General features: G+C 36.1%; 1 protein-coding gene across 3 annotated transcripts in view; it reads right to left on the bottom strand.

The window, feature by feature from the left end:
* Positions 1-12,943, bottom strand: part of LOC105676039 (CUGBP Elav-like family member 2) — a 339,661-nt gene extending 326,718 nt beyond the window's left edge. For all 3 annotated transcript variants that reach the window (XM_067355660.1, XM_067355656.1, XM_067355658.1), the window contains exon 1: positions 12,038-12,943. The gene's annotated coding sequence lies outside the window, so the exon portion shown is untranslated. The remainder of the gene's footprint in view (positions 1-12,037) is intronic.
* Between the last annotated feature and the right edge of the window lie 1,194 nt (positions 12,944-14,137).

A 14,137-nucleotide genomic window follows, 5' to 3' on the forward strand; every position in this document is an offset into this window, starting at 1 on the left:
AATAGATTTTATTTTATCGCATAGTTGACATTACCGCGAAAAAAATTGCAACTCGAAAAACGAAACTCGGCATCACGTTATCCGTTGTTAGCTATAACGAGGTGGTGGTGTGACGCTTGTTCGTTACACGCTCGCATATTAGCTTCAGAGAGGTGATCCGCATGCCGTGTTCTCTGTAGCTCTGACGATTTTGAACGAGAGTTAAAAAATCAACAAGAGATCAGAAAAAATACCAACATAAAAAACACGTATATAACGTTGGCACGCATCAGTGTTTCATTCCGTGCATCGTTATACGTGCTTATTCCACAATACAATAAAATCAAGAAGAATAAATATACTGTTTCGCATTTGGTCGTGATGATTATTATCAAAAATCAAATACTATTAGATCAATCTATCAATCATTATCAAATGATAAACACAGATACAGTTTGATGTATCAATCAAAAATAAAATCTGTTATTTAAATAGACAATTATACAGTTAAAGTGTGTTAAATTTTATTTAACTAAACTCAACAAATGTAGTATAAAATGTAGTATAAAATATTATTTATAATAATTGTAAGTAATTAAATAGCACATACCTCGATTAATATATAGAAAAAATATAGAAAATTGTAAGTACTAGTACAAATATATTAATAAATCGTATTTTTTTCTTTTTTAGAACTACGCAATATTGGAATGAGATTATTACTTCATCGTAATAAAAATTCACATTGCGCGTAAAAAAACGTGAAAAGCTCTCACTGAATGAAAGTCCGGTTAAAGAAAAGGGACTTGAAGAATTCGATTTACCTAGGTATATTTTTCCTTTTCTTGGTTCGAAGGTCAAATGGAAATGTTATTGTAGCTTCCGGTGGTTTTGAACATTCCCAATATCCCTGTTGCATTCAGAGCGCAAGCAATGGTCTGTGGCAAATGCGAAACTGCACCTCATGGCTGCACGTACATCGGTGATTAGGTTAACGCGAACGCGACTCTTTTTCCCGCTACGCACGCAGAAACGTTTGGAAAAGCACCACTCTATAATGCCTCCATTTTCAAAGCCATCGCATCTTTCAAAATTCTACAGACTTTTCGATATCAAAATGTATTTTCCTTCAAATTTTCAAAACAGTTAAATTTATGAATAATTAGTACTACAAATATTATTTTTACAAGAATATATTTTATTTTTATTTTATTAACTATCTAAAATATTTTTTAAAATAATTAACGGTAATCATGGTGACTATTTTCGTAGTTAATATAAAAGTGTATAAAAAAAGAAATATAGTTATATTGCTTTAAAATTGGTTTAATATATAAAATATCTCACCAATATGCATAAATCGACGTTTTACAAATATCAATTTGCAATCATCATTAGTTAATGAAAAATAACATTTATGTTTATTGCACTTATGTTAAAAAACATTAATAAAATATTCACAGTTAATTTATCAATTTCATCACTCTTCTATTTTCAATGTAAATTAAAAATTGAAAAAATATAGTAAATCACGATTATATACGTGCAATCTATTCTCATTCTTCGGCTCTTCCACTATCTGTCGACAAAAATGTCTTGAATATTTTTGCGATAAGCTTCGAATACGTGAGTTACCTACTCTTGAACATTTCAGTCCTAAATAAACTTGAAAAGGCTCACACGATTAACAGATCAACTGTATTAAATAAAAGGCAATAGTGGCGCTGTGCCCTTTATTTAATACAGTTGATTTCTGTCCCACTTTGCGCGACCTATAGAAATCTATTGTTGCAACTTTAATCACGAATCGTCGTGGAAATTTTGTCTCACGACCACGCTTCGTAATGAATTTCTGCGCGACATTCTGTCGCGAAAGAGAAAGCGGAATGCAGAATTTGCGACCACAGCGGAGCCGCGCTTAAGCCTTGACTCAAGCAACGTTAGCATTTTCGCGCAAGAAGTGCTCGCGTGCGTAATCAAACACCAACGAAGGAAATACGTGGTGTAGTAGCAGTAACTGTCGATTACTGCAGCATTTGATGCAGAAACGACTTTATAACTGTTCGTATTCCAATTAACTTTGTACAAATCTACCAGAAAGATGCGTATATAACGTTGCAAAAAATAAATTGGATTCCTGCAAGTGATTGTTATTTTGTTCAATTTGTTTCCTGTCGATACATCCGTACACACAACATATGATAGATTAATTACATATATATTTTCGTTATTATATATAAACTCAAACTAATATTTTAAGACATATTTCAAATCTAAACAATAAGAAACAGACGTATTTTGCAGCATATGTTTAGATTTGAAAGAAAAGAACAACTTTATTAAAAAGTGTGGAAAACATCGAGCGGATTTGCTGGCAGAAAATTTTCTGTTAAATCGGCAGCAGCGCTACCGCGAATTGTGTTTTCGCGAACGAGAATTAAAGTCGAGGGTGGCGGAGTGAAATTAGTAACTACGGCTTCGCCTTCTGACACGAAACGACGTAATGAACGCTTTCGCGTGGGAAACAAAGGGCAAGAGAATAACGGAGCTTCGGTTTCGAAGAAGGAAAAACCGGATCGCGCGTGCAGGGCGCGAGCAAGGGAAAAAGAGAGAAGCGGGAAAAACTCAAAAAAACTCTCACCACGCTCCGCAATCTCTTCCCGAACGCTTCTTCGTCGCGGCGACGTAAGCACTTTCGCGTGGGAAGAGAAGTGGTTCGCCCGCGTACGTAGCCAGACATCGGCAGTGGCATTCGTGCGCGCACGGATACACCGCAAGCCGCGCGCCGTTACTTGTCGCAGTAGTAGGCACCGTTGCATTTTTCAGCACGCCTCAGCACTTTCCGCACTTTGCTCTGATCTTCGCCAGAATCTCTACTGAACGCGCGCGTGTGAAAATGTGTTTGTGTATCGCTTCCATCATTACACGATACACTATCCTAAAGTAGCTACGTAATGAAATAATTAAAATAATAGAATTGTAAAAGATACTATTACATATTAATGTATCATTCTTTTTGATACTGTTGCAGTCCGTAACTTTAATAAAATATGAGATTTATAGGTATGGGAAATAAAGCTAAGAAGTTTGAATTTTTTTCTTTTATAATTCATTTAAATAATGTGAGCGAACGGTGCGCAATTTGCACAGCATAATCACAGAAGTTTGTATGCAAAAACAAGTGTTAATATGCCCATCTTATTTTGTTAACCACCCATTAGAAATACGCGAACCAGTCTTTATTATATGTATTTAATAACAATTTGAATTGTACGATAACTACGATTAATGTTGAAACAATTATTTTTAAAATAACCGAATTTGTTAGAATACAAGATAATTCAATTTTTATGAAATATATATATATATATATTCATATATATGTATATACACACAAAATTTGTTTATTCGTCAATTTCGGCATTTGTTTATGTGTTTTACATTTCGAAAATGCTATTTAAGAATGGAAAACTAAAAAAGCAGCAGTTGTAACAGCATAAATATAATAAATATTTCCGCGTTATATCCAAATACTAATCACAAGCGTAAAAGATTCCATAGACGATTCTTAAATTATTTTTAGATTCATAAACATACAGAGGAATCACCATTGCGCTATTCCAATTTTAAAGATTCTTGCTGAAAAGATGCGGCAGGTGCCTCGCTTTATGTACGATAAAAACATTTACGCGCTCGAATTCCGCCCACGATATTGTTTACGAGAATACATAGCCGCATTGTGTTACGTTCCAGCGAGGGTATCGTTGACGCCATGCTGCGTGCTCATAATAATTATCGAACGCGAACCACGATAGAAAATTTTTGCAATATCGCGTGCCGGATACGGTAAACGTTGAAGTACTACGTGTGATGAATGACAAATTTAAATTCGTTGAACGCAAAGCGCTTTAGCCGTTTACCATATGCAAATCATTACAAAAATATCCGCGAATTGATTTCGTACACAAACTACTAACTCATATTTTATATTTATAATTTATATTAACGTTAATATATTAACGCATTTATATATTTAAACATATTTTATATTAACACATTTCATATTATTAATGTACGGTAAAGATAACAACGTAAAGCAACAAAGAAGGTACAATAACGAGAAATAGAACCTGATCTATCTTGGCGAGCGTTTCGCAGGATGTATCGCATTATTCTTGCATATCATTTTGCGCAATGATAGCAAATAAAAGATTCAACATCTGTAAAATAACACATGCTTTTTATGAGTATCATTTTTTATTTGCATAAGCATGAGAAGAACAATCGTATTCAAGATGTTTACACAGATTATCGGCCAGACGTTTATACCTCGCGGATAGCTCATCGCTATCGTGCTCATTACAACACGTAGCTAACTTTAACTTTCGATCGAAATTTAAATCTCTTTTCCTTTTTTTATCTGTCATATGCGAATACTTATAATTAGCTCTTACTCAACGCGATTGATCACTAAGCACAAAGAAATAAAAGATTTACTCGTTGAAAAAATGGATTCATTGTGACTCTTGTAACCAAGCCTTCAATTAGCCGTCCGTTTTGATGCGTTGAAAGTAATTTCCGTGACGTCTAGCATATATATATTTGCGACAAGCACTGATAGGAATCATGTAAAAGCGCAAAACCAGCATGGCGAACGCGAACGCGAACGCTGAACGAGCGAATGCGTTGTAATCAACTAGCGACGTAGTAGATTGGCTGTCTCGCAAAAATTGCGGCTATCCGAAATTCCGAGATTAAACCAGGGGAATGGCTGAAAAACTGTCGAAATCGCGAAAATACAGTATGCGCCGCCGGACGGCGCCGCGGATTATTTCCAATCAAAACGAATCGTTTTAAATCCTAGATAAATCAATCGTGTGTCCGCGCGCGTTCTGTCCGATGCCGAAAAATGAAGACATCAATCGCGGTGTTTGTGTCTGGCGAAATTAATTAACTAATTCCTTGTCTTTGTTCTCTTCTCGTCGCCTTGAATAAGATTTAAACTGATTGTGAGTTTTTGCCGGTTAATGGCGACCTGCGTCGGTGAAGGTTTAGTCTTCTCGGAAAACGGAGGGAGTCATTAAACTTCAGTTACGTGCGCCGTAGTGAGAAACCATAGGTCTGACACCGCGATTCGAAATTAAATTTATCCCGTAAACGAGGGTTAAGTGTTGTTCATCTCGTCTGAGAAGAGTGGCAGCAGTTACATTCCGACTAATAAAGGTGCCGGCTTTAGACTATTTAATTTGTTTTAGTAAGTTGGAAGTATAAATGTTTTATACTTGTGAGGAATATATAAATCTAGTTACATTTAAATAACCGATTACAAAACTATCCCTTTTGCAATTTTAATTTCACGACGCGTTTGCGAGATACATAATAAAACGCTTCGTTAAACTCTAACATATGTATATCTCTTTAATGACAATCGCGATCGGAAATGTTCATAAATATCTGATATCTTTTCGGTTCCGAATATTTAATAAATTAGTAGTTATTTGTAAATTATACATCATCAGAGAGAGTTTTTCTGACCGTTTAACCAGTATCTTTTATGTTTTCAAGATTTTTAATTCGCTTCATTTAGTATTATTTAGTATTAACTCACGCGTGTATGCACAATGGACACGCGCGATTGGCAAGCATACAAAAACTGATTTTTAAATAGCGATCTTGTTTTTTCAAGTGCAAAGCGTATAAATAGAACACGCATACATATACTGCTAACGTAAGCGCACTCATACATCGGAAAAATAGCGATCTCCTCAACGAGTGTCTTATTTGCATTTTACACCGATCAAATTGATTGCGTAGCACATCCGTTTGATTTCCAATGTGCGAGTGCTCCTTTCGCAAATCTTCGATTTGATCGCTACGTACATACTTTGAAATTGGATTCTGGCCAAACACGTATGCGTTCCACCGCGTTTTACGAGTCACATTACATTCGCGTGTGAATAATACTTTAACATCTGGAGCACGGCCGCGGAGCTATAAAGCGAAATGGAGTATTGTACTAAACTACGGTTGTAAAATAATAAATTACAAAAGCATATTAGCACCTTTCCAGATTAATTTAAACTCATTTATCTTAATCTTTAATTTTTAATTAAAGATAAGCTTATTAAAAGCATTTTATAGAAATGCAGTAGAAGGAAAAATGGATATAATAAGAAATAATTTATTGTTTGTTTATCGAAGCTACTTTCCATCGATTCTATACGAATGTTTTGCTATATTCAAAAAACAGAAAATATTTCGCTGCCCATAAACTTGAAATCGCAATTTGCATCTTCCGAATTCATTTGGTTTCATATGCCCGAGAAAAAATGGTATAATATAGTCAGATGTAAATACATAATATATAATTAGTTATGAAAAGATCTGATAATATGTAATATTTTATATGATCATATAAAATTACATATGTTATCAGATCTTTTTATAACTAATTATATATATTTACATCTGACCAATTATACCATTTTTTCTCGGGTGATGCAAAAAAATTTGTATGTTACTGAAATAGTCCGACATTCGATTGTTACGTATAAGTGGCCTTCAAATTAATGTTTGATCTATCTCGCGACATTGACCTAATAATATCGAATTGTTGCAATAACAAACGCTACTTTGCTATTTGTTACATATTGTGCCTGAGAATTATATTCGCATTATGTAGATTGTAATTTATCGTCATAAACATTATAAAAGCATTACCATTCTAACTGATATATTATTATGTTTTTAGTGATCTTTAATTAACAATCATAATAACATTTGTAAGGAAAGAACAGTTGTTTTTCAATAGTATGAAATAGTTGTTTCAATAGTATGAAATAGTTGAAAAAAATAGTTGTTTTGTAGGAAAAATACTTTTAATATCAGAAAATGTGTTTTTCTTGTGCTAATGCATTAATTGTTTTAACGTATCATATTTGTTCGGAAAATTTCATGTATTTTTCGTAAAGAATATAAAATTGTGAATATGATTGTGCATATTTACAAACGCAAATATGCTGAGACAGCAAATGCATTAACTGTAGCGATTAAAAACTGTGTGTAATATACGTTACTATTGTATAACGATAAAATCTAAACGTAACATCAATCACCAGCAATGCATCAAAATACTCTGAGCTCAAAGGAAACATTCTATTGCCGTAAAAATTTGAAGGCGTCTATATAAAAGCGATGAATACGGATCACAGAACTTCACGACGCTGTAACCAAGCCGCGGTCTAAACTTTGCGAGCGTTAACAAGACGACGGCAGTGATGGGATAGTTTCGCGACTTTACGTTACGTAAACTTATTCTGGGTTTTCTTTCGGGGAGGTCGGTAAATTCGAGCGCCTAATTATAGAGGCGCCAGAGAGAACGCCTTTAACGCCTCCACCGCCCGCCTGCTTCTTCCCACGAGGAACTCCGGCAGTGGTGTAAAGGGTGTTGGAGGAGGCACTTGGCTCACTACGAACTAAGAAGTTTCAATTTCCGAACATAGTCGCGGCACGACGGTGTTATTAATGCAATTAAGCAGGATTTCCTTCACACGATACGGCCTTGTTGACAACGCCGATAGAAAGTAATCACGAGCTTTACCATGTCTTAACCCACTATCAGACCAACAGTGGTGACATGTCACAATATTCGAAGCCAGCGAGTTTAAAGAAACTTTAACTTTCGAAATCTTGTTACATTTTAGTGCAATTGATACTTGCAACTCAATTAATATTTTTATCGTAAAAAATGTACAAAATAATTTGTACTGTAAATTGCTTTGCATCAAATTGTCAAATGTTTCACATGACAGCAATTTGAAAAAAATACTGAAGATACTAATTTTGTAAATATTTTGGTAAGAGGTTTGCAAGCATACTTATTTCTCATCGTGTATTAAAAACCAAAAGCAATAAATTAAAAAGAATCTTTTAAATATTTTTTATAATCTAAAAAACCGACATTTAAGTGTTTAAACATTTTTCAAATAAACTACAATTTCTAATGTTTTGTTTCATTAATTAAGTAAAGATAAATGTAACATTTACGATAATAAAGATACTACATAAAAAAACACGCCTCGCAGTTTTTTTGAAAATAGATTAATTTCAGCGCAAAGTTGCAATAATGTATGTTGCAATTATTGATGTTATTGAAACATTAGTTATATCATATGCTCGGCCACACGTATAATGCAGGTAACTTTCCTTTGCGTCAATGATCATAGCTTAAATGTAGCCCCGTCATTCTCCATATGCGCTCATCTGTACCGTGCCTCAGGCTATTGCAATTTCGCTGTCATCTACTACTATCATTGCATCTGTCTTACTTTATAGTGTTAAATAGAGACATATCAGAAAGCATTTTTTGTACGCAATAGCACAATAGCGTATTGATTGTCAACACAATTTAGCATTATAAAAATATAATATATAGTTAAAAAAAAAAAGAAATTATTATATATAAGTACATAAAGTTATATAATAAATTTTCAATAAGTTAACCTTATTGATGTTCATAAATTAATAAATATGTAAATTGTTTTTTATTCGTTAAAAAAATTTCTGTCGTTGTTAATTTTTGAATGCTAATTAGTCTGATTTATCAAAAGTCCATTAAGAATGTTTATATTTTTTACTAAGACTGTATAAAATGTTTTAATTGCTCTGTTTATAATTTTATGGTTACATAATTACATAATAGATTAGGAAAAAATGCAAATATATGTACAAATGAGTCAAATCTGTTTATATAATATTAAATATAATTAAATTTTTTTCATAATATCTGCAGCAGTCAGAAGAATATAATAGTTGTACTTAATACTTCATAATTATAATAGATAACGGAAATGGAAAAACAAATAACCTTTGATATATAAATACTACTTTGTATAAATCAAATATTAAACATACTTAAATGGAGAATTAATTGCTGTAATTACATTACATAAACGTTTTTGTATAACGTATAGTATGGTATATGCATAGATATTTCATTTGTTTTCTTTTTTGTTAAATGTATAATTATCTTACCTCAGTATAAAATTGTGGTATGTATGTCAAAGTATACGCGATGCTTATAAGGACCTTGGTTCTTGGCAGAAGCATGTATTTTATTTGCTAAGCAATGACAGATAATTTTTTCATTCGAAGTAAGTAAAACTCGAGTTTTCCTAAATGTTTCGTAAAAGCGGAATGAAAGACGTTGACATGTTGGAGGACGAAGGCGACGCCACTTGTTTTGGCGTCGTTTCGCTAATGCCGTCGAGCCCGTACTCACTTCTTCCAGTTCGTGCTCCGTCTACAAAGTGGGAAAATAGCAGCTTTGACGGGGCTCTTTCAAGCCGAGCTCACCCAATGTGAACCTCTTCTCGATTCGCGCCGCAAACGCAAGAACTTCCGCGGACGACAATTCGGTCTTCCACTCCGCCGTGTCGTTTCTCACTATCGAAAGAAGGTGCCGAGCAGAGCGAGCTACGCGCAGACAATACCGGGTGGCGAACGTGGCTAGCTACCGCGACTTTGGCACAAGCATCACGTGCTGCGATAAAGCAATGTGCCCGGTAGAGACGCAAGGTCGGTCGACCTACAATGTAATGGGGAAGTCTTTTTCGGAAGACTCAACACGTCGAATCGCATCTCGCGGATTTAACCTTTCTGGTACGTGTGACGACTATAGCCTGCGGGCGCGTTAAGTGCTCGTTGTAACATGTTCATCGACTATAGTTGGAAAGTGTTCACCGCGAAAATCCAATATGCTACGTTAAGTTGCCATAAGCTCTTATTTTTGTATAGCAAAATTTGATAATCGATTTGGAGTCAATTTTATTTTTAACAAAAAATATTGAAACGTTAAAAATCTCATAATTTCTCAACGTAATTAATTAAAAATAAATTAAATTTGGAGCTACTGTAAGTAAAGTTTAAGATAATAAAATCTTATAAAATATATTTATAAAGAAAAAAATTTAAATGGCTCAATGAGGTATGCAATACCAAATATTGAAAATTGCGAATATTGAAAATGCTTAGAAATGCCGGCTTTAAGAAAATTAAAAAAAATCTTATGAATAAAAAAAGCTCATGGATGTAACTGTTCGCCATTCTTATATACGTGACAAACATAGTCTGTAGGAGAATATAGCGCTCATTGTAACACGTGTATCGTCTATAGTCGACGATCGAGAGATGTTTTCTATGAAACGCTGAGTCTATGATTATAGCCGAACCGTTTACTGAATAATTTGTTATAGCTTCTAAGTGATGAGCAACAACGTAACAAAAAGTTTGCATTTTCTTTACATTCTTTAAATTTTAAAAATTTTGTTTTTAAAATTATGTAATGCAATATAATGTATAAACAAAATAATAATCTCTATTAATTAACTCTTGCAATTCGTTTGAACAGCAGCAGTCGATATTATAAAAGTAATTAATTAATTACATAAAATACTGGGAAAAATGGAAATAACATTTCTATAGCGTAACAAAAACTGTTTTGTAATAAACTACTATAACAAAACTAAACTTAAAAATAAGCGACGACTTCAAAGTAGAAATCTCGTTTAGTTTTAAATAAATTATACTGTAAACTAAATTTGTAAGACAGAATAAGAATCTTTACAAGTTTACTAGTTATAATTATTAAAATTTAATTAATTCTATATTCTTTAATAATTCTGAAAAGGCTGAATTAGAAAAAGATAAAGAAGCAATTAAATCTCGGTTATCTTTAACTAATATTTATGGGAACGCTTGGTAGAGCTAGATTACTGAAATGTAAATTATGCCGATTTCGAAACAAACGGCTCATAGATGTACAACCATCGCGGTGTTGCGTGCTCGATTCATGAATGCATCACATTCATAATTCTAACATTGTCGATGTGTAACGCGCGTGACGGAGTCTAATACAGCGTATAACGAGGCGGGTGATCCAACGACGTAATCGATACGACTTCGTCTAACAACTAGCGCGTAGCGTCGAGCGCTCGTGACAGTAGCAACTAAAGAAGGCCAATAGCGACTGCTGTGCGAACAATTACTCGGCATTCATTATTAATAGATATTATGTAAAAGAACAAAAGAATGTGCATAACGTTCCGACAGAATGGAGCCTTCGCAAATGTAATGACTTGACGACGAAATAAAAATAACGAGAACTAAACGTGTCACATGCTTCATAAGCTCAAGGATGTCGTAAGCTAATAATCGATAAAATCGGTTTGCCAAATAATCGTTCCGTTGAACGTAAATTTCCATATTTCGACGACGATCGACACTTGTGCGAAAAGGCAAACCCAGCTGTCGACATTCAAGGAAAACTTTCATTCCGCAAATGATCCGCAATTTCCTATTAGCCGAGAATTCTCGTTAAGTGTTTCCTCTTTTACTATGTTGAACTTTTGCACGACCTTTTTTACGGCGTGACGTAAAGCGCGTCACCGGTGTCACGCGGCTTTCGTGATTTTTCTGCACGCAAAGTGCGATATGATCGATGCATTTTCATGAATGAAAAGGTGCACGTTTGGTAAATGTCACTCAAACTGACGTCAAATAACTTTTATGAAAGAAAGCAGTAATTTGCTTGCTAAAAATAAATCTAACTGGTTAAAACTGGAGCAGTTATAGCGGTCAATGTGTTTCGATTTCGTGCTTTTAACTCCTAACACTCTTAGAAAATGGATCACAATGATTCACAGTGATGCAGATTTGAAAATTTATGTGAAATGGAGCAAATATACGGTATGCCACTTTGAAGTCACATTAGGGCATAGTGCGAGTTAAACGCTGTTAAATGTGTCACATGTCGCGTACGAAACTGTTGGACGAAACGTAGGGAATGCGCGATGTAAAAGCCGTGTCACGCATTAACAGGAACGGTATGGAACGTGGGAGCCCAGACACGCCGAGTAATTCGAAAACGCTTCTATCGATGCATATTTAGCGGAACAGCTGTCCGCAGCTATGCTTATCGAATCACCTATCGAACGACTTCAACCAACGTTAACGTGTCACAAAAACAATATGTGAATAGAATCGCGAATAGTTTACCTACCCAATTGTCATAATCCAAAGCTGTTTTTCACTTGGTAATCAACGAGCCTTTCCCGAGTACCGCCGCTTCCCGAATTTCTCTGCAAATGTATACGGCTCTCACTTGGACGACGTATCAACGGTACAGCGGCATGTTACAAATCATCATGTGATTACGTTTAGATGGGAATTCCAGCTGCTCCAAATCCTCCACGATGATTATCTTGCGGATCAATCGATACGTTACTCGATTACCACCGGGATTATTGGAGCATCTTCGATGTCCTTCGCGGGAGGATGATTCCCGCAAACAAGATGATACCGTGACACGAGTCAATAGGTACTTTACCAATCCTTCAATAATCCTTTCATCGATCGAAAGGGAGTTAATACGAAGCAAATTGAATTACCGGAACACTCGAACAGTCGTGCTCTCCTTTAGACTCCGTTTTCCGATGATCCGTATGATCAGACGGGTATCACAGCACAAGTCAGTGAGTACTTGGCGTATCCCACGGAAATCCTTCTATCTATCACGAGTCGATCGAAACACTCGGACAGTCATTCTTTCCAGCAAAGACTGTATTGCGACACAAGTCAATGAGTACTTGGGGAATTCTCGGGTAATCCTCGCCGCCACGCGCGCGGATCTCTGATCTCGAAGAGATTCCGTCGAGAGCACTTGTTCGAGGGGAATAACGCGAAGCAGGGGAGCACACTTGCATGAACGCACGAGGGACCACCCTTCGCGATCACGTCCGTCGACGCGAACAGGTGGGCACACGCTCGACAAGTCACGCCGCGCGCGGAACACGCGAGTCTCGCGAGCTCCGTGATATCAACGTAGAATAGAATACGCACACGTCGTCGCGACGGCTTGACGTCGACTGAGGTGGTGCGAATACGGCAACTCGCGCCTGTCCGCCCCTGCTTTGCCGCCGCCGCCGCCGCCGCCGCCGCTGCCGCCGCCGCCGCCGCCGCCGCCGACGTCGCCGCCGCCGCCGCCGATGCCGCCGTCGATGCCACGGTGCTGCCCCACCAGAACGCGGAGGCGCCACTGACGCCTACACCCTCACCGGGTTGCTGTTTCGTTCCCCTGACGTCTCCTGACAGACCCGCGAGCGCTTCGACACCGCGTCATTCGGCGTCGCTGCGAGCATGAGGGTGGACGTGGAGAAGGCGATGAGATGGTGATTTGATCAATTGTCGTTCGTGATAATGATAGACGAAAGAGAAGCAATTTTTTTATATATATGACACTTATCTTATTGTATCGTATTACCAATTGCTGACCACAGATAAAAAAAAGCTACGCAAAATATATGTAAATATTTTCTATAATAATACAATTTTATCGATTTGAATGATGCAATTATAATATCCGCATCGTTTTTGTTCGTTTCAGTAACTTACTTCTATCTCTTTTATTGATTTTCTAAAATTTGCTTCAAAATTGCTCTAGATTTACTCCTCGTTTGATCTAGATACTTTAAAATAATTTAAACAAATGTTTTTATTACATATAAACAAGTAAGAATGTTATATGACAAACGTGTCACTTTTCGATTAGCATCGTAAGAAGTAATAAATAATTTTATCAATAAATATAACATTTAGACTATGTAATTCTTGAAATATTTTACATTACTATTTTACTTTGATCACATCAATCTGATTGTGTGGTTAACATTACGGGACCATAACAAGACATGTAGATGTGATTCCAATTTAAAATTTTTGGTCACTAAATATAATAAACTACAGATGTCAACTTATTTCTTTCTGCAAAAAACAAATATTTTAGGATTATTGTGACATATTACAGCTACTGTGTATATACACGAGCGTAGTAGCAAGATAGTTAAATGCAGATGCGACATTTCTTGAAGAGCCGGGACGATAAACTCATGACTATCATCGCGAATGCAAACGGGTCACGAGAAATGAGCCAGAGTAAATGAAACCGCTTCGTATAGGGAGCGACGTCGCCGTTTTCGGGATGGGAACCGCATGCCCGCCGCTTAGCTCTGCTACCGCGTCATTTATCGTCGTTACTGCCCGAAGGAAAAACGCTGACGCCACCAAACACAGCAACATGTCGCGGTGACTCCGAACGGCAAAG

This window comes from Linepithema humile, chromosome 5 (assembly GCF_040581485.1).
Source record: "Linepithema humile isolate Giens D197 chromosome 5, Lhum_UNIL_v1.0, whole genome shotgun sequence".
NCBI lineage: Eukaryota > Metazoa > Arthropoda > Insecta > Hymenoptera > Formicidae > Linepithema > Linepithema humile.